The sequence below is a fragment of the Myotis nattereri genome (genome assembly GCF_964212035.1).
Source record: "Myotis nattereri genome assembly, chromosome: 11".
Classification (NCBI taxonomy): domain Eukaryota; kingdom Metazoa; phylum Chordata; class Mammalia; order Chiroptera; family Vespertilionidae; genus Myotis; species Myotis nattereri.
In genome coordinates this window covers 9,065,151-9,092,810 of record NC_138086.1, presented here as the reverse complement: position 1 = coordinate 9,092,810, position 27,660 = coordinate 9,065,151, and positions in this window count along the sequence as shown.

The following is a 27,660-nucleotide window of genomic DNA, read 5'->3' as shown; positions in this document are numbered from 1 at the left end:
GCAGCAGTATAAAATACACTATTGAAAAGATAATAGCAAAGAAACAAATAGTCTTTTATCACTGTCTCTTAAGACCAATACACTTTGAAATTCTATACTTTCGGCTTGTTGTTGATACCAATAACAATGATGTACACAAATATATCCTCTAAGAATTCTTCTATACTAAATATTTTATTTTTGTACCAGAGTTGAAAATGCTCTATTAATTTAGTAATATATACATAATCTTTAAACCAAAATCAACACATAATATGACTTAAGATAATGAAACCAAATTAAGAACTGGAGTGTTCAACCTTCAAAACTTCACTGAGCATGATGACTATCTGAGATAAGTTTGACTTATGAGCTTACTGCCTAGTTGTGTCAGGATACTTGCTTGGGAGATTCAGAACAGTTTCTTCTCTAAATAATTACCTCCCAGAATGTTTCTGAACAACAAGCATTCCTATCAATGAGGAACCTTCACTGTTAGCTCATTTTCAGCTTTAATTACCTTCAAAAGTCAGCAAGACAACATATGAATGTTCACATCTTATTAAACAACTTTCCACATTTAAGACTTTGAATCTCTAGAAGGAGGCTGAGTCCATTGCCATCAAGAATTCTTATTCAGGTGAAGTCATTACCTACATAAAAATTCCCTTTGCCCTTTGTCTACCCAATAAATATGCCAAGGATGGAAGTAAGGATGCATTTAGAAAATCTAAAGTCACTGAAAAGCCTTGCTTCTGTAAATAATTAGAAAAAGATACATATGGGGAGGCTAACAAGTGAAGTTGTGAAGGTCAGGCCCAAGAAACACCTTTGATACCATAGAAAACCAATCTTAAGTAGAAAGCTTATTGCTCAGTATGTATTCTAGTTAAAGTCTTCTGTCCTTTTGTTGTAGAAAACATCTCCAACATTTACCAAATATTGGATACTATCCATATAAAATCCCTGTGGTACATACAGATTACTGAGTGATAAGAAACTGAAATGATAATGGGACAAAGGGGAAAGTTTGATGATAATAGATGGGCAAGGGGCCTAGGTAAACAGAGGAGGAGCAACTAACCCAGGTCTTGGATGAGAGGGAAAGAGGTTGGAGAGACAGCAGGAGGAATTACTGAAAGTAAGCGGAATTACTGAAAGGCGAGTGGAATTAAGCAGGTAGGAGGACAGAGGAAAAACTGCTTCCTGAAAGCATTGGAAAGCCAACGATTGGAATTTTAACAAGGAAATAAGATCTTCAGGCCGTTGTTTTTTTTTTTAAAAGGAACATCCTGGCTTATAGGGGGAGGATGAATTTGAAGCAGAGACCAGAATCCTGGTATGAGCAGAAAAGAAAGCATGCATTTCAAAGCCAATAGAATACTGAGCTAAGTAGCTGGGGGATGAGGCTTTAAAGAATGTAGATAAAATGGACCGGAGGTAATGGGTGGATTGATAAGGGCCCTCAGAAAATCTTAATAATAATCCCTGTATAATCTGGAAGGATGATCTTTTCTTCCAAATTCTAGCTCCTGGAATATTCCACTTCACTCATGCAAAGGTACCCTGTTGTGTGGACCACAGCCTACCCCTTACCTCCAAATCTTAGAACTGGAGCTCTCTTCACCCAAGAAGCCAAGATCTTTCCTGAACACACCTCAATCTTGAAAAGGAAAGGTCTTCCTTTCTTCACAGATTGAATCCACATCTCACCCTCTGAGATCAATTCCTCACACTCTCTTCTTCCCTCTCCTGGGCTTTTGTTTTAAAAAAAAATAAAAATAAAAATAAAAGATTTCGCCGAAACCGGTTTGGCTCAGTGGATAGAGCGTCGGCCTGCGGACTGAAGGGTCCCGGGTTCGATTCCGGTCAAGGGCATGTACCTGGGTTGCGGGCATATCCCCATTGGGGGATGTGCAGGAGGCAGCTGATCGATGTTTCTCTCTCATCGATGTTTCAAACTCTCTATCTCTCTCCCTTCCTCTCTGTAAAAAATCAATAAAATATATTAAAAAAATAAATAAATAAATAAAAATAAAAGATTTCTTGCCCCAAACAATTCTCCTTTCTAAACTCCCTAGTTGTAAAGTTTTAATTAAGTATCTCTATCTCACAAGTGAAACAGGAATTTTGGGGGGTGAAAAAGACAGATTTAGGAAAATTTAGAAATTAAGGGAAGGGGACATTGGAGGAAGGGGACATTGGAGGAAGGGCTGCAGAGCAGCAGAAGGTATATTTCCATAGAATAGGGGAGCTGAAAAGCTGCAACAGGTATATTTGCATAGAATGAGGGAGCTGGGAACAGCAGAAGATCTATATTTTCAGAATAAAGGGAAGGAAGCCCTTGATCCAGGAGAAGAAGAAAGCCCAAAGGGAATAGAACAATAAGGAAGGAGGTGAGAGAACCTTACATGTCCCATGTGAGGTTTGACTTTTGAGCTCAGAAGTTACCATAGTAACCAGTCCAAGGGGAAGAGTGACCAATCAGAGGGGATATCAAGACACAAAGATCTACATCTACAACCTTTATAAACCATGGAAACAAGGACTTGGTGGGATTCTTTCCCCCTCCCCACATGGGAGTCTGTGGTGTGAGATTCTTTCCCCTTCCCCATGTGAGAACCTGTACTTGTTCTTCAATAAAATTTCTACCTTTTCTATACCACCTTCTGTCTGTGGATTCATTTTTCGACTCCATTGGACAAAGAAGCCAGGGAACCATCCTGCCCAGAGGAACACCGCGTGTTCCAGTCCAAAAAATCCCACTTCACAAGGGTGGTCGTTGGTCTGTCTGGATTCCCAACTAAAGCTCTCCTCCCTGGAAATTCCCAAACAGATGATGGACCCATATTTGAGAAATTGCAGCCCCTGAAAGTCACAATGTGACAGGACCTCTCACAGACACCAGAGAGGTGTTATGGGACAGCCCCCTGAGCCAATGGGAGAGGACCTTCCCCAATGTCCATTCTTGTCTTCTCATATGAGAGACCCTGATTGTGTGAGAAAGTGAATTTCTAAAACATTAAAGCAAGTGAATTTATTAAACAATTAAAGTGTGCGCATTTATTAAAGAAACAAAGCAAGCAAATCTATATATCTGGTTTAGGAAGCATAGAGGGGCTGTCGGGTAATATGAAGAGCAAATGGAATGAAGGGCTCCTGCCTTATATGCCCTCCTGTCTATAAGTCTTTTTTTGTTTTGTTTTGTTTTTTTAATTCCTCTGCTAGATATCCTAGTATAAATTAACGCTAAATCCCCCCCCCCGCCCCCGCTTTTCTTTGTTAAGGCTTTCCACAATTTATAAGAAGCACCTGGCAACTTTATTTTGACAAACCCAAGACTGCTGGATTCACTGTTTAAACAGTAGACAAGATGGACTGTCCTTCCCTTCACCCTCCTCTCCTGCATTCTTTTGTGAGAAGAGGTTTTAACCCTTCCTTTGTTCTCAAGATAAGGTCCTGCTATAAGCATCCTGCAAATCTTTTTGATTTTGTTTAATTTTCCTGCCTCAGTTTCCCTATCCCACTTGTCCCAGAATTTCCCTAGCTCTTCATTGTTCTAGAACAAGACTTACTGATATCACAATACTCCTCAACTTGATCCTTGGTCCAGAATTTCTTTGAAAGTCCCCAGAGGAATCAAAACAAACTTGTAACATCTGAGACTTAGTAACAAGTTACAAGGTGCCAGGTACGGTATTGGATGCTTTTAATATATTATTTATAATATATTTTATTTAGCCCTCGAAATAGTTCTGTGAGGTATGTACTATGTGAAGCTTAGGAAAGTAACTTGCCCAAGGTCAGGCAAGATTTCTTTCTTTATAGTGCTTCTCCATCCTGTAATTATTACCTTCTTTATTGAGAAAACATCTCATCTTTCATATTCATTTCATTCAATCCTGTAGAGATTTTGGATGTATTTACATAGTCATTAGTCAAGTCAAATATAATTCAAAAAGTTTACTTCACTTTTCACTTATTCATTTCTTCAACATACTTTTAGTGTGTACTTGCTACTTTGTGCTAGGCATTCGAATTCAAAGATGCTTAACCAACCCAGCTGTAAAAGCTCCCAGTTTCCCCATTGTGAATGAAGATGTCCACATGAGCATAAAAACTACCATTTCCAAACTATAAATGGGGAGACATCTATACATGAGGTTAAATGGAATGTGGATATCAGACACCTCTAGGTCCCCTTAATCTGCCTCCTCAAGCATCCACCTTTCTATATACAATATCTTTTTTTTGTCTTTAATTCTATTTATTTTTTAATTTATTATTTTTATTAATTTACTTTCCAATTACAGTTGACATACAATATTATATAAGTTTCAGGTGTACAACACAGTGATTAGACATTTATATAATCGTATGGTATTCGTATTTCCTGTCTGACTGATTTCATTTAGCATGATACCCTCTAGGACCATCTATATTGCCATGTATGGCAAGACTTCAATCTCTTTTATGACTAGTAATAATATTCCATTGTATCTAGGTACCTCTTCTTCTTTATCCATTCACCTATCAATGGGCACTTAGGTTGTTTTTATCCCTTGGCTATTGAAAATAATTCTGCAATGATCATAGGGGTGCATATATCTTTAAAAATTTGTGTTTTTGTGTTCTTCAAATAAATGCCCACCAGTGGAATTTCTGGGTCATATGGTAGTTCTATTTTTAATTTTTTGAAGAAACTGTTTTCCCTAGTGGTTGTACCGTTTTGTAATCCCATCAACAGTGCAATAGGGCTCCCTTTTCTCCACATTCTCACCAAGACATGGTTGTTCATTTATTAATGTTAATATAAAAACATTCAAACCTGTAATGAATTTTCATGAGTTTATTTGAGCCAAACTGTTGACAATTGCTGGGAAGCAGAATCTCAAATTATTGGGATGATGCTCTGGAGAATGGCAGTTTTTCATCTTGTTTTATACATTACAATCCAGAGGAGAAGTAAGTGGGCTACATGAAATCCATTGGTGATAGATTAGGGAGGCAGCAGAAAGCGAAGGGGGGGAGGAGGGAGGAGCAACCTCTAGGATTGGATAAAAAGTAAAATGATAGACACATACTTCTTCTACTTAGGTGAGTACAGGATAATTAACAGTCAACAATTAACATGATAACAATAATGATGAGGGAATTTGTGGTCTCTGTCCCCACTGGAGCTCAGGCTCATTTGGTTTTGCCCTGAGGGGTCCGGAAAAAAGGAAGTTACAAGTTACCCTGACATTTCACAGGTGTCTTATCTTAGATGCAAAAAGACAATAGGCCCAGTTAAGGTAAAGATTGACCTTTGTCAGGAAAGATACTGGCCTAGGACATGACTACCCACTATAAACTACTTAAAGTTTTAATTTCAGACCATCCTTTGTGGTTACTTTAGGTTTTTGAGTTTGCAAAACTGCTATGCAGGCCTTCTCTGAGCTAGTCAGGTTAGCATGTTGCTTTTTTTTCCATCCACATTAATGATAGCCATTCTGACAGATATCCTATTGTGGTTTTAATTTGCATTTTCCTGATGATTAGTATGTTGAACATCTTTTCACACAATTGTTGTCCATCTATATGTCTTCTTTGTAGAAATATCTATTCAGGTCCCCTGCCCATTTTTAATTAGATTGTTTGGTTCTATTGGTGTTAAGTTGTGTAAGTTCCACATATACTCTGGTTATTAACTGCTTATCAGGTGTATTGTTGGCAAATATCTTCTTCAATTCAGGAGACTCATAATTTTTATTTTGTTGATGGTGTCCTTCACTAGGCAAAACTTTTTAGTTTGATATAGTCCCATTTGTTTATTTTTCCTTTTATTTCCCTTGCCTGAGAAGACATATCTAAAACATATTACTAAGAGCAATGTCACAGACTTTACTGCCTATGTTTCTTCCAGGAGTTTTATGGTATCAGGTTATTACATTTAAGTATTTAATCCATTTTGATTTTATATTTGTATATGGTGTAAGAAAGTGGTCCAGCATTATTATTTTTTTGCATGTATCTGTCCAACATGCCCAATATCACTTAATAAAGAGACTGTCTTTACCCCATTGAATATTCGTGCCTGCTTTGTCAGATTAATTAGCCATATAAGTGTGGATTTATTTCTGGGTTCTCTATTTTCTTCCACCGATGATCTATCTGTCTGTTTTTATGCCATTACCTTCGGTTTTGATTATTACAGCCTTGTAGTGTAGTTTGGTACCAGGAAGCGTGGTAACTCCAATATTGTTCTTTATTCTCAAGATTGCTTTGGCAACTGGGGTCTTTTGTAGTTCAATATAGACTTTAGAATTATTTGTTCTAGTTCTGTGCAAAAGTGCTATTAGATTTTTCGATAGGGATTGCTTTGAATCTGCAGATTGCTTTGGGTAATATGGACATTTTAATGATGTTAATTATTTATATATGTGAGCACAGAATATCCTTCCATTTATTTGTATCTTCTTTAATATTTTTGTCTCAGTATCTTAAAGTTTTTGAGTATAGGTGTTTTACCTCCTTTGTTAAATTTATTTCAAAGTATTTTATTCTTTCCAATGCAATTCTAAATAGGTTTGCTTTCTTAATTTTTATTTCTGATAGTTTGTCATTGGTTCTCTTCATAGTTCTCTACATTTTGTCATGCCATTGGCAAATAATGTCAGTTTTATTAATTCCTTTCCAATTCAGATAACTTTTATTTCTTTTTTGTTTGTTTGTTTGATTACTGTAACTAGAACTTCTAATATTATGTTGAATAACTGGGGGAAATGAACACCCTTGTCTTAGTACTCATCTTACAGAAAAAATATTTCAGCTTTTCACCACTGAGTATGGTGTTAGCTCTGGGTTTCTCATATATGGCTTTTATTATATTGAGGTATGTTCTCTCTAATGAGGTAAGAAAACATAAAAACTTTGCTGAGTTTTTATCCCAAATGGATGTTGGATTTTGTCAAATGATTTTTCTGCATCTTTTGATATGATCATATGATTTTTATCCTTCAATTTGTTTTTGTGGCATATCACAATTAATTTGCAGATATTGACCCAAACTTGCATCCCATAAATAAATCCTACTTGATCATTGTGTATGATCCTTTTATTATATTCCTGGATGCACTTTACTAATATTTTATTGAGGAATTTTGCATCTATGTTCATCAGGGATATTGACCTATTCTATTCTTTTTTTGTAGTGTCTTTGTCTGATTTTTATATCAAGGTAATGCCAGCCTTGTAAAATGAGTTTGAAAGTCTTTCATCCTCTTCAACTTTTTAGAATAGTTTAAGATGGGTAGATATTACTTTTTATTTGAATGTTTGGTAAAATTAAACTGAAAGCATCTGATCCAGGTCTTTTGTTTGTTGGGAGTTCTTTGATTACTGATTCAATTTTGTTAGTAGTTATTAGCCTGTTTTTTCTGCTTCTTCCTGATGTAATCTTGGAAGATTATATGCTTCTAAAAATGTATCCATTTCTTCCAGGTTGTCCATCTTGTTGGCATACAATTGTTCACAGTATTTTCTGATAATCCTTTGTATTTCTGTAATGTAGGTTTTTACCTCTCTTTCATTTCTGATTTTATTTGAGCCCCTTCTTTTTTTTCTTGGTGAGACTGGCTAAAGGTTTATCAATTTTGTTTATGTTTTCAAAGATCCAGCTCTTGGTTTCATTAGCAGGGTTCTGGGAATGCCCTCTGGCTCATTTGGCTATGGAGCTGGTTGTGGGGGCTCTGGTGCAGTGTCTGAAGCTGGGCACCAGGTGTGCTCATTGTGGAGCCTTGTGGAAGAGGTTCTGGTGCAGGCCAAATCCAGCCACCGCTTGTGCAGGGCTTGGCGCTGAAAGGGCGAGGTCTACGCCCTCCATCTTGCCCCAGGGTGAGGGCTACGCCCTCCATCTTATCCCGGATCCTCCATTTTTGGGCAGCATCCTTAGTCATGTGCTCGGCAAGGAGCTTCTTCCCGGAAGCCCAAGCCTCTACTAGCCACACCCAGGATTTCTTTAAACTTACCAATGACAATCAAGGGAAGTGCACGCCATAGATATGACCACATCCTGTGTAACAAGACATCGATTTGCACCTGGCCAATCGGCAGGGCCCACAGTCCTCTCTCCTCCCCTTACTCCAACCCCCCTATAAAACCCCTCTCCACACAGAATTCTCTCTCTCTCTGCTGCTTGCTTCTGAGTCAGTGAGTGTGGTCGGGGAGCCAAGCTAGCTCGAATAAAGACTCTTTGCTTTTGCATCAGACTCGGCTGGCTTCCTGGTGGTCTTTTGGGGATCCTGAAATCTGGGCATAACAGGCGCTGCTTGGTAGATATAGCTACCAAGTGATATGCATGTGTTTGCTGCTTCTGTGGAGCTTAGAGATACTTGAAAGAGACCATTCTCAGACCTGAGGCTGGATGCCACTTGTGCTGGGCTTGAGGCCCTTTGGTGGGTACTATAATGTGAGCCATGGCCAGGTGCCCCTTATGCCAGGCTTCTGGCCACTTGGAACTATGTTATAGGCCAAAACTGGCTGTCACTTATGCCAGATTTGGGGCCACCTGATGGGACTGACAATAAAAAATAAAAAAGAGAGTTCTCACCACTTGTGCTGGGTTTGAGGTTACTTGGCAGGAGCTATGTTGTACTCTGAGGAGAGCTGTTGCTCATGTCGGGTGTGTGGACATTTGAAAGAGTTTATAGTGCAAGCCCAGGGCAGCTGCCACTTGCGTGGGAATTGCAAACTTTTGAGAAAGTCTGCAGCATAAGCCCAAGGCAGCCATTACTTGTGTGTAGTTTGCGGTCATCTGAGTGAGTCTGCAGTACCAACTGAGGCAGGCTGCTCCTGTGGAGGAGCTACTGGAAGAGGCTCAGGTTGAGCTAGAGATTTGGGTAGAGCAGGGTCTCAGGAAATCACTAGGGGGTGGGGTGGTGGTGAACAAAGTTAAATGGGAGCACAGATTAGGTATCTGACTGCATGTGGTTGGCTGGTTGGCAGGAGAGCTCAACATAGGAACTATGGTGCCTGCCAGTGTTTCTGTTCCCTGAGAGATTTTCCCCAACCCCCATTCCTTCAGTCATCACCCTAAATCAGTTAATTTATTTCTGCCCCGTAAGTTCCTGGCACTTTTCTAGCTCCTGCCCTAGTCTGGAGCTTAGAGCAAGTGCTTTTGTTTGCTGGCCCTTTAAGAGTAGCATGCCTTGGTCTCCCGTAGCCCTTTATCCCTCTGGGACATAATCCCCACCGATTTGCACAGCCAGGTGTTATGGGACCACTCTCCCTGGCACTGGTGCTCCAGGCTAGCGAGCCCATTGCTCCTCAGGAGGGTCCTCCAGAGAGGAGACATTTCTCCCAATTCTTAACCACCACTGCTGGGTGGGGCCTGCTGGTCTCCACCCCCTTACCAGTCTGAGCATGGCTTCCTTATGTCCTTACTTACAGGAATTCTACTTAGCTAGCTTCAGGTGGTTCTCAGGGGGTGGTTTTTCTATAATTATTTGTAATTTTGATGTGGTCCTGAGAAGAGGCAATCTCACAGTTTAGCCACTCCATGGTCTTTACCAGAATTCTCTTCCAAATACCTTTTTTCCTCTTCATTCACCATCTGGCTTTGCCAAAATATCCAGTCAATACAGTCATATTGATGGTTTACTATGCAGTTAGGGGTCAACCCCCCATGAGGTTTGACAAGATGTCTTACTTCACTAAACACTTCCAAAGCTCCTTAGGAAAACATCTGAGAACCCAAATGCCGGGAGCCGGTCCATCCTTGCTGTTTCAAGGGACCTGGCATATATGGCATACTGTTCTTAATATGTTTGCTCACCTTCTTGGCACTATGTGTTTTAACCAAGGTCACCTCTCTGAGAAAGGTTGTTTCCCCAGTTAGGGATTTCCCCCTGAAGTTAGGGAGGGAATAAAACCCCTTAACTAAGTGCCAGGTGGGTAATTAATCACTTTAACTATGAACAATCATGCTTAAGCTACATAATGTTTACTCCCTGGAATGGAGATAAGAAACACCCTAACCTTTGGAATAGAGATTGATAGGATTGAAATCAACTGGTATAAATACAGATGTAACAAGACAACAGGACACAGAACCTAGACACAGAACCTACACAGAACCTAGAGACAGAAGAACTTCGCTGGAGAGAACATGGCAAAAGATCCTGGACAGAAACTGGCCACAGAACCTAGCGAGAGAACCTGGCTGAAGAACCTAGAGACAGAACCTGGCTTCAGAACCTGGATAGAACATGGCAAGAGAACCTTACTAGAACCTGGTGACTGAACCTGGCTGGAGAACCTGGACAGAACATGGACACAGAACCTGGCTGGAGATCCTAACCAGAACTTCGCTGGAGATCCTGACCAGAACTTGGCCAGAGATCCTGGCTAGGCTGTTGATCAACTGAACGCTGTCTCCGTGTCATTCCTTCTTCGCCAACTCCGTCCACACCTTTGGGGACCCCTGGACCTGCTGGGGTTGGACCCCAGCACCCAAAGGAAACCCCAAACAGGCCCAGTTCTCTTGGTTACATGCAGCCAGTACATGGAATTTCTACAAATAAATTATTGCCCACTGGGATTTTGAATGCCTCCTCTGTATACTTCTTTTTAGAGCAGAAGCCCATCATCTGGTTATCAGCATTGTTTTTTTTACAGGGCTATGGAATATTGAAGATCTTCAATAAGTGCTATTATTGTTAATATTAATGGTATGAGCAGTACCAAATAGTCATGACTATTCCTGCTGCCTAAGGAGAAGCAACTATCTGAATATCCAAGAAAATAATTATTAGAGTGTAGTTTACCTTAAATGACTTTATTCTTGTTATGTATTTGCTTTGCTTGTGTTTGCATGTTGCAGCAGGCTATAGTCCCAAAGTCCAATACTATTACTACTACTACTACTACTACTACTACCACTACTAAAAATAACTCAGACTTTGACTGATCTGCACTCAAGGTAAGGAAAAAGTCTGAGAGAGTCTGAGGTGGGCAATTAGCACAGAGAAAAATCAAAATTGTTCCTGGCCTGGGAAATGTTCCTAGCAGCCAACTGCACTTACAGAGCTTCCTTCCACTCCCATCTGCAGGACACTGCTGTGTGGCTCAATGCTCTGATCCACAGGTGTTTGAGGTTTACTTACTAGACCTACCGCATTGCTGTAGCCTCCAAAATCGTCTCCTTTCAATACCTCCACAGAGCAGGGACTCTCCTCTCTCAAAGGAGGCATTAGGTAGTGGGAAACTAAGAGTGAAGGAAAATGAGAACATAGTTTCCAAAATATGTTTATATGCTTTCCTGAAATGAATAAGAATTAATTGGTGGACACTGCTGGTTGCACGCCCTTATCAACTTCCCCTTATCTTTATTTACTCACAGAACACAGGAGGGCAGAAATGCACTCAGCTAATATACTCTGCCAGGTTTCCTTGCTTCTAGAATGGCTCAATGACATAGTTATGGCCAGTGACAAGTAAGAAACCATCTGTTAGGGATTTCTGGGAGAGTTTTTGCTTTACCAATACAAGCACTGCCCCTTTCTTTCGTTTTCTTCCTGCCTGGAATGCAAAAATGACGCTGAAGATAGAGCAACCTTTTGGGGCCATGAGGCAACAAACACAAAAATCAAAGCTCTGTGCTAAATACTAGTATAAGGGAGCAGAAAAAGAAGGCATTTAGATAGTGATATTAAACTTCTTGCTAAAGACAAGAAAGTAATCCCTATTTGATTAAGCCAATGTTTGGGGTTTCTAATACATGGACACACATCTACGTGTCCACAGTGAAACTATCTCTAGTGTCTCTGTAATTCAAATAACTTTTATAAATATTTTAATTGCTCACTTAATGTTATTATTATTATTATTTTAGTTTGGTTGGGTTTTTTTTGGTCATTGTTGTTCTGATCTTTATCTTCTACTAAAAGTACAAAATAAAGAACACAATGTGCTTTAGTTGAGAAACTGAGCATACATACAATTCTTGACTGGTCAAAACCCAGGAGCAGTGAAGCAAATTCTGGGCAGATGGGGAGCTGAGCCTGAAGAAGTAAACATACTACTTCACATATAATGCGACTGGGACTCCCTTGCTCTCCCTCATTAATCACTCTGTAATGCTACGGAGGGACACAAAGTTGACCAAGACTAGAGTGGGGGAACTCTCTCTGGGACCTTTGGGGGGGGGGGGGCGGTGCATGCTGCATGTGCCCTCCTGGATGTGCTCTGCTGAGGAAGTTCTTAAAAACACAGTTTCCTCACTCGTGTTACCCCAAGAATCCTATCTAATAAAAGAGTAATATGCAAATTGACCATCACTCCAACATACAAGATGGCTGCACCCATGTGGACACAAGATGGTCACCACAAATGGCTGGCAGGGGAGGGTAGTTGGGGGGGGACTAGGCATGCAGGGGAGGGCAGTTGGAGGAGGACTAGGCCTACAGGGGAGGGCAGTTAGGGCCAGCAGTTCTGGATTGTGAGAGGGAGGTCCGACTGCCCGTTTAGGCCTGATCCCACCAGGATCAGGCCTAAACGGGCAGTCAGAAGTCTCTTGAGGGGTCCCAGATTGGAGAGAGCACAGGCTGGGCTGAGGGACACGCCCCCTCCCCTGTGAATGAATTTCATGCACCGGGCCTCTAGTATCGAATAAAAAGCTTGAACAGGGCTAGGTAACCTCCAAAGAGATGGACATAAAGGTGTTAGTGATGGCATCTGAAGTGGATGTGGCCCCTGTAGTTATCTGCTGCCAAGAATAGCACATGATACACTTTTTACCTGTGTTCCAAGGGCAGCATCCTTTGATACGTCAGCTGCAATGGACCAAGGAAGAATGCAGTTCCCGTGGTGAGAATTGTCACTGCAATTGAATGCAACCTCCTGCACATGACTTCCTGCTGGAAGCAAGGGGTGGCGTGGGGGGCATTCTCAGGAGAGGCCGTGCAGGCTACTGGCTGCCGAGGAGGCTGCTGAGGAAGACTGTGGTGAATTGGGAAGTTCTTTTTTTTTTAAATTTTGTTTTATTGCTTGAAGTATTACAAAGAGTAGTACATATGTCTCCTTTTTTTCCCCCTTGACCTTCCCCCGGCCTTATCCCATCTAAAGTCACAGGCACCACAGCTTTGCTTGGTTGCTGCCACAGAGGCCCAATACTGCAAGACACTCTTTTTTTTTTTTTTTTTTTTTTTTTTTCAAGAAAAGCCAGCAATTCTTAACAAACTTTTTATTACGTATTTGGGCTGACACATCATATATGTGGGTTGGATCCAGCAATATAAATTGCCCATTGGAGATCCCATATTTTAAAAAATCAAAGCACATTACTAACGGTACTGAATCCCTATTACAAACAAAGTTTGTCTGTATTTCCCAATTTCTGTTCCCTCCTTTCCTGGTTCCTGGCCTGTGTCTAAGCCTTATCTTTTCTTTAGTCCTTTCTCTTCTCCACAACTAGGCTTTGATGGTCAATAGGATTGACGTATTACCAGCCCCAGGATTAATTCTATCCAAAGAGACCTCTGCAATTAAAAAGAAAAAGTACCACAAGAATTGAAGGACTTTAGGCAAAGTGGCTCAGGGCAGCCCATCTCATATCACACAGCGTATTATCTAGCAACTCTGCTGGCATTTCTCATGTGAAGGCCGCACTTTCCTCTTTTCATATCCAAGCACAGACACACACATTTATACATACTTCCAGCAACAGCGATTGCCCACATAACAACATAAAGGATAAACCGACACTCCCAGGAGTGCCAGATAAGACTCAGTGAATATAAATGGGCTGACATATTTTATTTTTGAGTCCTGATTTGGATTTTAGTATACACAGGAAATATTATGATGGAAAATTCCATAACTGACCCACCACTTACATTCCAACAACTGTATCCAAGGACCAATTTTAGCTTATCAAATAGGAAATATATTGTGGAATTTTTGACTACATGTTTACATAATAGTAGTAATAAAACCTGTAGTAGTTTATTTATGCAGTGTTTGCAAAGTACTTGCAAATCTCTACTTTCATTTGATCCACCAGGCTAGTAGAAGCACATATTAGTTTGTGAATGTGAAAAAGCCCTTTAATACAAAGCACAGACAAAGCATGATTTTTTAAAAAGTCAGAAGCAATGTATATTAATGTTAAAAATTAGCCCAATGCACATGAGAAATAAGTATATGATAAAGGAGGACTCTCAAGTAAGCAGAGTATGGTAGTTTTAAAAACATGTCCACACTTTTATTTATATTCCTCAATTCAACGTAAGGAGCTTAATTCTTCTGCCCTTGTGTAAGGACTAGACTTCGTGACTTACTTCTTATGACTATAATACTGCAGATGTGGTCACATGTTACTTCCAGGATTACCCTATTAAAAAACAAACAAACAACCATGGGGCTGTCTTTCTGTCTTAGGTCACTCTCTCTGAGGGAAGTTAGACACCGTTCAGGAGGACACACAAGAGCCCTGGGAAGAGGCCCACACACACCTCCCACCAACAGTCAGTGAGAGACGACAGCAGGCCAGCAGCCCTGGGGTAACCTTGGAAGCGGATCTGTGACCTCATGTCTGCATTCCCGGCCATTAGCTTAACTGTAACGTTATGAGCAACCCTGAGCCAGAACCACCAAGGTAAGTCACTCTCACTTTTCTGACCCTCAGAAACGATGTGACATAATAAATGTGTGTGTTTCAAGCTGCTGAGCTTTGCAGTGTATTGTTACACAGCAATAGAGAAAGAATACGTAGCGTATTAACCTATGTTACAACTGGGTAGTCATCTGGAGAGAGATAAACTTGAATCCATATTTTAAACTGTTGATGAGGATATGTTCTAAATGGATTGAAATTTAAATATAAAATGTTCTCATTTATTTCAAAAACAAATACAAAATACATGAGCTGATTCCTTTAAACCACAATTTCTCCACCTCAGTACCTGACGCTTGGGCTTAATAACTCCTTACAATAGGGTTATTTCCTGTGCTTTGTAGGATGATTAGGAGCATCCCTAGCTTCTACCCACCAGACACCTGGAAGTCCTGCCTGTCTAGTGATTCAAAAATATCTTTAGACACTAGAGTAGAGGAATAGAATGGGGCATTCTGAGTATGATAAAAAGACAACACACACATCATATGCAACATGAAAGGGAAAATGACAAACCGGGGGAGGGGATACTCGCAACTCATATCACAGGCAAATGACTAACAATCCAATAGAAAAATAGGCAAGGGACCAGAACAGAGAACTCTTAGAGAAAGAAACATAAATGGCCCTTAAACATATGAGATGATGCTCCAGTCAAAACTAAACTGAGATACCTATTATACTTTCAATTGATAAAAATCTTCAAGTTTGACAATACAGCCTCTTGTCCTGTCTGGGAAGACAGGAGACATTGCTGGTGGAAGTACTAAATAATTCATCTCCTATAGAATGCAGCTTAGTATTATCATCTGAAATTACAAATGTGTTATCTTTTGACCCAATTACTCTGTTTCGAGGAATTCATCTTACAGATATGCTGTTCTTGCCTTCTACCACTATGACACAATTGGAGCTGGCATGGGGTTGCCCAGTTAGACACTGGATTTCCTGTCATTCTTTGCAGCTAGTGGTAGCTATGTCAGTAAATCTTTGCAGTGGAACGTGACTGGATGAGATGTTTGCTGTTTCTTGGTCTGGGTCCTCATATGTTGGGCATGGACTTTCCTAAGAGCTCCCTTTCCTTCCTGTGACCTGAACTATGAATATGCCTATGATCCAGCTTCAACAAGGCAGACTAAGATCTTGAGGGCCGTGAAAAAAGTGAGATGGAGAGAACCCAGCCTCTTGTTGTGGATGCTTTGTGTCCCCTTAAAAGTGATATGTTGACATCCTGATGTGCAATATGATAGTATTATGAGGTGGGACTTTGGGGAGGTGATTAAGTCATGAAGGTGGGGCCCTCATGAATGGGATTAGTGCCCTTATAAAAGGGACCCAGAGACCTCCGTCACCCTCCTCTGCCATTTCAGGACAGAGCATGAAGACAGTGGTCTATGAGCCAGGAAGCTGGCTCTCCCCAGACCTATGCCTTGAACTTGGACTTCCCAGCCTCCAGAACTGTGGAAATATTTATTGTTAAGTCACCCAGTCTGTGGCAGTGTGTTATAGCAGCCATGACATACTAAAATACCTTTAATGATCATAAGGAACACACTACCGCCAAACTGGACTTCCTTCACCCCAGCCTTCGGAAAGTTGCATGAAGGAAGTAACCTGAAGCCAGTGGCTACGGTATCTTTTTCTTAGGGTACCTTAGCCTTCATTTTACTATACACCTGCTGACATATGAATTGACATAGGGACAAAGGTATTCATTTCAACATCAGTTGACTTTGTAAAAGATTTGAAACTGCTGTTGACTATAATGAACAACATAAACTGATGAACAAAAGTAGATCCAGAAAAACAGAAGCATTGAACAGACCGTCAAACCTTAGAGGGAAGGCAGGGGAGGTTGCTCGGGGATGGGGATGTAAGAAATCAACCAAAGAACTTGTGTGCATAGAAGCATAACCAATGGACACAGGCGATTGGGGGGTGAAGGCCTGGACTGAGGGGCGGGGATGGGCTGGGAAAGGACAATGGGGGGAAAGGGGGCATATGTAATACTTTCAACAATAAAGAATTAAAAACCAAAAGATACTGCCCATATTTCCATCAATAAGGACTCATTATATGCACTATGGCATAGCCACAAGCTCAAGTACCACGTACGTATTTAAAAAGTAAACAAGCTCTATGTATATTCAAATGAGTAAAACATAGTGTGCGAAGCATTGCTCTACAATAAAAAGATCATGCAATGGGCTTGGCCATGTGACATGTTGCAGCCCCGGAATCATGTGCTGCGTGTGGTGTCTGGGCTTCCGGAGGCAGGGCGGATGGACACCAGCTCTCCTGCTCCTGCCCTGTCCCATAAGGAGAGCATGTCCCAGGCAGCAGCCACTCCTTTGGGCTCGTTCCCAGGAGAAGGAGACGTAGGAAGTCCACCTACAGGCAGGAGCAGAGCTGCGGCTCGAGAAGAGCAGCCCGCCTACCGAGTGAGTGAGAAGAAGCGTGTTCTGAAAGCTCTTGAGGTTTAGGGCTTGTCTGTCTTAGACAGAATAATCTAGTTAAGAGATAGCAAGCTTATAGCTTTTGTTTAAAAGTTGGGGTTAAAAAGAATATCATATTTGCATTCACTTTCCTAAATAAACACTGGGAGGCTATAATGACAGCTTTTGTATCCTTATAATGACAGCAGCCAAAGCTCTGAAACATTTTGCTGCATCTACTTGTAGTCTTTTATTCCATGTGTACTTTTTAAATAAAAATGGAATTATGTAATACACACCTTTTTGTAACCCTTCTTTCCTACTTAGCAGTATATAATGGCAAATTCTCAACTGCTTGGTCATCATTTTCATACGTGATGCCCAGCTAACTTATGTTATTGGGTTCTGATATATTGTAGAAAGTTCTAGCAGAGGTCTGTGTAGTCACTCATGCACACAAGCAAAGGCAGCAGTTCTTCCAATGTCTGCAGATCGTCCTGTTTAGCGAGCCTGGCTTTGCTAGGACACAAGTGTGATGGGCGACAAGAGCTCTTGTCGACACGCCAGATCATTTCCAGAGGCCCCTGTGTGGCTCCGGAGGGAGGGACGTGGTCATGTTTTATACTTGAGCAATGTATTTTGATAAAAAAATTATGATAAAGCCACAGGCAAGTGTGTTCTTCCTAAAGATGGTCTCTGTGTTTCTATAAGATCAGAAATTTTATATCAAGCCACATGGGAAGTTGGGAAAAAAACTAACATAAAACTCAGAAAATTTCTGCTTTCTCAAAGAAGAATATCTTAAGTGGGTATGCTAACAATAGGAGGAATTTAAGTTTTTGTATCACCCAGCAAGGGACAAGATCAGAGAGCTAAGGGGTAGGGCTCCTGGCACCCTTGCCAGCGTGTTGGCACCACACTGCAATGCTTCTGTCCCAGCAGCCTCCTACGGAAATGTATGTGTTGTTTTATTGCTATAACACAGGTCACTTTTAACTTCACACCTACCACCTCTGCACTAACAGTGAAAGAAAGGACATTCTGATAGTATAGAAGTGTATGTTTTAAATAATATAAACTAAAATCCACATGTAACATTCACTTGCCAGATTGCAGCACCCGTGTACCCAGTGGAGGGAATTAATGTCAGGGTGGGTTTCGGATTCTTCTAAAGATCCAGGGAATCGACTCAGCTGGCCTGGAGGAGCGTGGTCCCTGCAGACTTTCCAGTGCTTTAGAAGCCCCAAGGCAGAATTTTCAACGCCAGAAGGTGATTTCTAGGGCTGTATTCGCCCATAAGTATGCCCATGAGGACTAATGGAAACGCTGTAAGATAAAAAATTAATATTATAAAAGACAAGGTGAAGATGAAACAGATTCAGACTTCTCTGGCAGGGCTAAATAATTTAAAAGCACAAAGCACAGGCTCCTAGGATGGGTTAAGACATCCAGCTATGAATCAGAAGACCTGTGTTTTAGTAGTTTAACATTTTGGATAGTGACAATGAGAAGGGCTGAAAGTTATTCAAGAAGAGCAGACGAGAAAGTGTTGGATTCTTGCTCTTGACTGACAGAGGAGGCAATGAGTAAGAGGATGGCTGATAAATCTAGAAACAACTACTCAACTAAACAAAGAAGGGAAGAATGTAAAGGACTTCCCCAAAGAGCCTTCAACCCTATGCTCCATTACAAGAAAGGGTGCAGCAATGTAGCCTAATATGCCTGCCTTAAGTTTGTTGTACCTCAGCAATATATGATACTAGAGGCCTGGTGCATGAAATTTGTGCATGGGTAGGATCCCTAGGCCTGGCCAGCAATCAGGGCCAATCGGGGCCAGGACGATCAGGGCTGGGCTGGAGAGGAGGTGATAGTCTCTGGGCTGGGTGCAGAAGGAATGGATGCCGAACCTTGACGCCATCATCATTAGCACTCTACCACCCAGCGGTTCCCCGCTTCCCCCCCTCCTCCTCCCCTCGCTGCTGAACTGCCACTGCAGTGGGTGGGCAGTGGGCTAATCTGGGCCTGCTGGCCTGGGGGTGGGACGGGGCACGGGAGGTTGGCTGCCAGTCCCGAGGAGGGAGCTGGCCCTTGGCCCCCCTGGGAAAGGGGCCATGTCCACCATCACCCACCCCCGTTTTCCATCCCAGCCCAGGGGCCAAAAGTAGGGACCACAGGAGGTTGGCCAGCCAAAGGAGGTTGCCTGTGAGAGCGCACTGACCACCAGGGGGAAGCTCCTGCATTGAGTGTCTGCCCCCTGGTGGTCAGTGTGTGTCATAGTGACCAGTCGTTCCAGTTGTTCTGGTCGTTTCGGTTGTTCCAGTCACTTAGGTTTTTATATATAGACTAGAGGCCTGGTGCATGAAATTCGTGCGGGGGGGGGGGGGTTGGGCGGGGTGCGGGTGTTCCTCAGCCCGGCCTGCACCGATGTCTGACTGCTAGTTTGATGTCCAACTGCCAGACATCTCTCTCACAATCCGGAACCACTGGCTCCTAACCACTCGCCTGCCTGCCTACCTGATTGCCCCTAACTGCCCTCCCCTGCTGACCTGATTGCCCACAACTGCCCTCCTCTGCTGACCTGATCACCCACAACTGCCCTCCCCTGCTGCGACCCACCTCCTCTGCCAGGCCCTGCCTCCTCTGTGTGCACGGCCACCTTGTGATGGCCATCTTATGATGATGTGAGGGCATGATGGGTGAGGGCACGATGATCACCTAGGCTATTATTAGTATATATGTTACTGTGGGCACATAGTGTTATCTATGAAATGACCCTAGTAAAATTGTATAATAAGATTATGTGAGGCCAAATTTCTAAAGAGAACTTTTGTCCTTATATTTCAAGGGTATTCTAGGAGCTATGAAACCTAAGTGGGAATAATGTTATGGGGTAAGAGTAATACAACTGGGTGGAGCCAGGTTGCCACCATTGCTGCATCACAGAGCGGACAGCTGTCCTGGATGGTGACATGAGTTGGAAGAAGGTAAAACAGGAGTAGGAGCACCCTGAACTCAAGATGGGATCCCTGCTTCATATAAGGATGATGGGGAGGGGAAGGAGGAGGAGGAGGAAGAGCAGATGCTAATGACAAGCATAAAGGAGAAATACAAATAAGGCTTTCCAGTCTGCATCCTGTATTTTCAGCATCGTTTGCCCAGGACGGCAGGCAGTCAAGATTCCCTTTGGCACCTACATAATTGTGCCAATGAAAAGGGCACAATGACCTCCTCGTTCATAGATCAACACTCAGCCACATTGCCCAGGCTGATGTGGCTCAGTGACTGAGTGTTGACCTATGAACAAGGAGGTCAAGGTTTGATTCTCAGTCAGGGCACAGGCCTGGGTTGTGGGCTTGATCCCCAGTGTGGGGTATGGAGAAGGCAGCCAATTAATGATTCTCTCTCATCATTGATGTTTATATCTCTTTCTCCCTCTCCCTTCTTCTCTGAATCAATAAAAACATATATTTTTTTTTTAAGAAAGAAAAGAGTGAAGCTATGAAAGTTCTCCCACTTTGGTCTAGTCACATTCATGACATTCGTCTTCTAATGCCCTATGTCCAATATCATCATGTCTGAATGACTGCTCTGAACCCCTTCATGGTTTTATACTGACACTAGAGGCCTGGTGCACAAAGATTCATGCATGGAGATGTAGGGAGGGGAGGAGGGCCCCTGAGTCTGGCTTGCACCCTCTCCAATCCGGGACCCGTCAGGGAATGTCTGACTGCCGGTTTGTACCCACACTTTTAACAGATAACAGCTCCATTGTTGTTTCTTTTCATGCTTAAACCCATTGGAATTAGTAGGTATTAAAAGTGTGTATACATTTTGGGGGGACACCCTGTATATCTCTAGTCAGTGGTGAAAGGAACCAACAGCGGATTTGGAACCCCCAGACAGGGAACCTTGGTCACTCCCCGCATGTCTCCACACTCCACTTTCCACCTTCGTGGGCAGCAGGAGAATTAATGTTTTCTCTAACTCGGAAAAGCACGTCCTGTCACCTGCTGCCCAGCAGGAGTGCGCTAGGCCACAAGTGAGCGAGGCTCAGTCAGGGCAGCCTTCGCTCATGGGTGCTGGCACCCAAAGTGCACATTCCTCCTCTGCAGTCACCCCGACTATCTCACTGTTTCACTGAGAGGACGGAACTCTTCACCGACTCTGGGTTCCCGATCTTGAATGGTGACCAAAGACACCTCAGCAAGGGCCAATCGTGCCTACCAGGTGTGTCTGTCCACACCTGTTCCGGCCTCAGCACCTGCATTAGCCCCACAGAGGTGATCTCACCGCTGCACTGGCCTCTACAGGAACAGGAAGTCACCACTCAGCCCTTTCACTGTCATCTCACAGGCGCCCACCCTCAGCACCCAGAACACCCAGACACTCCCCAAAGGATGTGAGCATGATGGAGGGGACTTGCGCACGTCCTGTGGGGAATGTAGGTATGCTGGGGTTGATGAAAGTGTGGTGGAGGGGTGGGGGGGTGGGGGGAGGGGGGACTTGCATGCACCATGGTCTGGGACTGTTGCAGGTGCATGTGGATGACAGTAAGCTGGTGGATGTTCACACACCCGGGGGAAGGAGAAGATGTGCACACCAGAGGCCTGCAGCTTCACAGATCCGTAAACCCCCATGGTGTGGCCAGGAGGACGTCAACCTGGCCCACCACGGTGGCTGTCCCTGTGATCGCGCACCTTCTGGGCCAGGAGGTGGGCCCTGCTGTGCGCAGTCTGCGGGGCCCGTTTGGCTGCTCCTGGGTCGCCGCTGGCGATGGCCAAGCAGGCCCCTGTGCACATAGGCCCGGAGCGGAGCAGGGTGGGGAAGAACACCCCTGGCCACTTGGCGCCTGCGCGTGTGCAAGCTGCCCAAAGGCCCGCCATCTTTGTTGGGTTAATTTGCATACTCACTCCTGATTGGCTGTGGGCATTGTGGAGGGATGGTCAATTTACATATTTGTCGATTATTAGTATAGATATCTTATAACTGGCATCCATAAGTACTTGGGTAAGTTGGCACGTGTAGTATGGAATTTTTCTGTCAAGCAATCCTGTCCTTGACAATCTTCTAAATTCATTTAGGAAGACAATGTTGTCCTTGCAAATGTGTTGCACCATTGGCACAACACAGGTCCGGGGCCCTGCAGGGCTCAGAGAAGGTGTGCACACACTAAGGCCAATTTCACGGGCTCCTTGGTAAGCGCCCAGGCACACAGCCTGCTTTGCTGGCACCTGGCCTCCACTTGGCACAGAGTTCTGCCTGCTGGTCCCTGGCCCCTGAGAGTTCCCCGGTCAAGGTGTCAGCTGCTGCATCCCCATCCCCTGTGGTGTCCAAGAGGGGCAGAGCTCGGTCCCTGCCTTCTCTCCTGGTGGTGACCTCATTCAGATTCCCCTGCCCAAAATGCTGCCTAGGAATTGTCCCCTTCTCCCACAGCACTGCAGGCTCAGGGCGTGACTAACAGCTGAGAAGTCTGTGGCGGGGACCTCACAGCCTCATCCACCTCTCCATCCCCACAGCTGCGTGCCCCACCACCTCTGGGTCACCCATGCCCTCAGACTATTGCTTCCATAGCAGAGGGAGCATCTGTCTCTGTGCACCCTTGTGGTTGGGCCCAGGAGGAGGGGAGGCCGCACAGAAAGCCAGGACACAAAGGACGGACAGGGGAAGAAACAAAAAGCAAAACAAAAGAAAACACTGCTGCAGATCGGTTTGACCTGATGCTCGTTACTAACACTATGTTTCTTTTGCAAACACAACTGCGATGTTTTAATTCCTGCAAATGTTATTGCTTGTCATTAATGCTTCTTCCAGAAGTATAGTTAATAGACAAAAAATGCCTCAAATATACAGATGCTCAGAAAAGGAAAGGTTTTTTTGTTAGCTAATCTTGGAAACAGAATTTAAAACCAGGCCCCGAGGTCTTAAATTCTATTCAGTCAGATTAACCGGAAATGCTTACCCTTTCTTATGGGAAGCCATCTTATACTGCCAAGCTTCTTAAGGGACCAAGGCTGTTAGAAATATAAGAGACAGCAACAGGTTGCTAGCTCAACTATTAGAGGCAAATTAAAAAGGCCAGCCTTTTTGTACCCAAGACAGTAAAGGAGAAGAGCCTCCAATAAAGTCAGAGGCCTTCAGAATTTCCATGTGGAGTAAAAGGCCCCACATTCTGACAGTTGCATTATGATTGCAGGAAGGGCCTCTGCCCCAGGCATGGGAGGCGGCTTTGGGCTGTGGGTGAATGCAAATTCCCCAGTCGGTGGCCGTGGGATGCCATGGTGGTTAAGGCGTCATTGGTCCCTTGGAGTCCGGTCTATGACAGGAAGCTAAGGTACATAGATGACATACATGCCTCCCTCAGCTATTGAATCTCCCTCTTTTAAGGAAATAAAAGAGGACTAAAGGTTTTTAGGTTCTTCTCCCCAAAATCAATAGTAATATGATTTCCATTCCTACTCTAGCAAGAAACTTTATTCTGGGTTTTTCAAAGAAAGGACTATCTGTCTCTTAAATACTAATGCCTGGTCTCCATGAACTCTTTATATATATATATATATATATATATATATATATATATATATATATATTATTGATTTTTTTATAGAGAGGAAGGGAGAGGGATAGAGAAACATCGATGAGAGAGAAGCATCCATCAGCTGCCTCCTGCTCACCCCCCAACTGGGGATGTGCCCCCAACCAAGGTACATGCCTTTGACTGGAATCGAACCTGGGACCCTTGAGTCCACAGGCTGACGGAGCCAACCACTGAGCCAAACCAGCTAGGGCTCCATGAACTCTTATCTGAGCCATCTATTGGGATGCAGATTCTGAGAAATAGATCTTATCTGAGCCTACGGTATCTAAGCCAATCACTTTAATTCAGTTTACCTGTGGTTTGCTAAATCTGTGAACTTACTATATACCTGTCTCCATGAAAGTATGTCTCTTTTTTTTATTAATTTAAAAAATATGGAAACGCTTCACGAATTTGTGTGTAATCCTTGTGCAGGCCATGCTAATCTTCTCTGTATAGTTCCAATTTTAGTATATGTGCTGCCGAAGCAAGCACAAAAGTATGTCTCTTAACGTGTCAGTGTGTTTGCCTGTAAAGAAGCCTATGTTTATAAAAGTTATGGAATGTGTTTGCCAATCTTGAAAAAGCTAATTTGCTCACTTTTAGCTTTTTCTTCCTACCTTATCCCTCCAGAACTTGGCAATTCTTAATCAGGGAGTCATGACAATATATTTTTTGCATAAACCCAATAAGATTAGTTCCTAACTAAGTGGTCTTATTAATCAAGACTTTGGAATGCCATGTCTAAGAGAAATTCCCGGACTCTGGATGTTACTAGAGATCCTTTAGAAATTGAGATTGACTCTGAGAGCTAATAAAAACCAATCAAAAGGCACTTGAAAAAATGGCCTAATACCTTTCTTGGTCTCATGGTTATGGCAGTCTTCCAGGGAGGGAACAACAGTTGCTTTCCTAAAATATGACAAGGAAAAAAACTCAAGACACCAGAGGGGGACTTCCAGAGTTGAGGACTTGACCCAAGCCTACAGGTGTTCCAGGCAAAGCCTGATGGCCGCTGTGGCTTGGCTTCTCTGCCCTGATGGCTGACTGACCACTAAAGGTCAATCTAAAGATTCCTTGTGCAAATATCCAGCAAAGCAAATTTGAAAGGGCATGTGTGATCAATTTGATTAATTGCTATTCTTACAATATTGCAAGAAGTACTGTCATTGTTACGTAGGTACTTCACTTTTTATTTAATGAGATTTTTGTAATCTGCATTTTTCTCTTTAAAATGTAGTGTGACTGGAGGATAGAAGTATGACTCTCTGAGAGGAAGATATAAGTAAATATCACAATTACCAAGAAAAAAGTTTCAACCTATACCTGTGAACTTCTTCCTCCACCACTCACAATAGGGATTCTGATTCTTCACTACCCTACACCCTCAACATCTGAATCTGTCAATATTGCTGGTAGAAATGGCACTCCAAAGACACTGCCACAGAAATGGAAGTGTAAAGGTTGCCAAAGGTGAAAGAGAATAAAATGAGACTGAGGCCATACTATGGCCCTTCCTGCCATTTCCTTTAGGGTCTGCCAAGTGGATTCTAGAAGATTTAGAAATTTGCCTGCCTCAGTGACCAAATACAAACATATCAAGACTTGAAGAGGAGTCAAAAAGTCTGGGCCGGAAACAAGAGAGTACTTAGGGTTGTGGTTTCAAGGTCAGGACAGATAGAGATGGTCACGGCTGAGAAGAGCAGGCCCACTTCAGCAGAAAAGGTGGCATAGGGTCCAGAGCAGAGCTGAAGCCTCTTTTGTCTTGTGTAAGCCTCACCCACATAGTCCTTCATTCGTATTCCTTTACTCAAGACATTTGGATTGAGGGCCTGTTCTACAAAAGCCACTGATCTTGGTACTGGGAACACAAGAGTGACAAAAATGACAAAATCTCTTTCCTTATGGGAATTATATTCTAGTTGAGGAAGAAAAAAAGGAGAAAAATTAATAAGCAAATTATGGATAGTGATAAAAAATAAAGCAGAATAAGAAGTATATTGGGGAGATATGTAATTTTAAATAAAATGAGAAGGGTGATGGGCAAGGGAATGGGAAATGTTGGAGACAGAATGTTTTAGTTTTGTTTTTGTTTTTCTCTTATCCTGCTACTCAAACTGGGGGCAAAGTAGAGTGGAGGGCTCAAGCCACAGGTCAGAACACTTAGGATAAATAAATTGACTTACAGTTGGTAGATTTGTGTATAGTGTGATCAAATTGGCTTCTTTTTAAAAAAAATATATTTTATTGATTTTTTATAGAGAGGAAGGGAGAGAGATAGAGAGTTAGAAACATCGATGAGAGAGAAACATCCATCAGCTGCCTCCTGCACATCTCCTACTGGGGATATGCCCGCAACCCAGGTACATGCCCTTTACCGGAATCGAACCTAGGACCTTTCAGTCCACAGGCCGACGCTCTATCCATTAAGCCAAACCGGTTTCGGCTAAATTGGCTTCTTAAAGACTTGTATGTGTGTGTGTGTGTGTGTGTGTGTGTGTGTGTGTGTGTGTGTGTGTAAAAGACTGGCAGTATGTATTACAAACTCTTAACTGTGTTTGTTATCTCTAGGGATCATGGTGAATTTATTGTCATTGTAGATTTCTTCCTTTTCCAGATTTTCTACAATCAACATAACCTATTTTAGTCAAGATGGGAATGACCTCAAAACATTGAATGCTGTTTACAAAGAAAAGAAAAAAAAATAAAGTCACTGTCTTTTGCCATCTGATACTACTTGTATAATTGAGGTATCTAACCATAATGAGAGATTCTGAGTTCAGTTTATCTTTCTGTGTTTCTTCAGTAACAACCACTCCTTTTTAAAGATATTTTTATCCAGTTTTCTGTTATTTTTTTTAAATCCCAAATTTGTTGAACTTGAATATTCCAATTTCATTTTTCTGATATTCAAAACCTAGCATCTTGCCAGGTTGACAGCGTCGAGTATCTGACAAATTTCAGTTTTGATGCACACTCACTGCCCCATACACAATACATCAACTGTGACACCTATCTTGGAGTTCCCTACCACCTTTTCAGGTGCTTTGCTCTGAAAACTTCTTGTGTGAATAAAATCCTCAAAGACATTCCGAAGAACTGCCATTTGAAATATTGAACTTGGTCAGCTGCTGCGTTGTAGAGATTTATTTGCAAGTATTTACTGTTGCCACCAAACAAGCAGAGCTGAGAACCAGGTCCTGGAGTTTTTAACTCTGGGAGAGAGAAGTAGTATACAAGCTGAAACAGCCAGGAATGCCACTTCTTTGAAGTGATACCATTTGATGTTAATAGAATATCTTGTGCTCCCTTAACCCTCTGAGAACCATACAAATATGCTGATGAATGTATGAGCTTGGAATGACATTCTATTAGCCTGTTGATCTTTCCCTTAACTTGTGGTCGTACACAAGATTTTCAAAAGCTCATTTTGTTAATCCTGTTGAAAATTTGAACCATTTATGCACCTGCAAAAATGTCCATAATATTTAATAAGTTTAATATATAGCATATTGGTAATCCACACTTTCCACTAATAATTATGAATACTTCACAAATTGCTCATCTTTTTTCTGTCATGAAGTTTTTAAAATTGAGATACAATTGACATATAAATTATATTAGTTTCAGGTGTACATATGATTTAATATTTGTATATTTTGCAAAATAACTACCACAGGAAGTCTAGTTAATGTCTATCTCCACACACAGCTACAATTTTTTCTTGTTTTGAGAACTTTTAATATCTACTAGTACTCTCTTAGCAATAAAACAGTATTATAAATTATAGTCACGTGCTGTACATTATATCTCTAAGACTTACTTATTTTATAACTGGAAGTTTATACCTTTTGACTACCTTCACCCATTTCCCCTGTTCCCCATCCCACCAGATGTCTTTTCTTTTTCAAGTTTCTTTTAATGAGAACTCTACTAATAAATATACAACCAGGGTAACATGTTTTGGACAATTGAGAAATGTTTCTTGTAAATATGTTAGGACTCAGATTGGGGTTAGA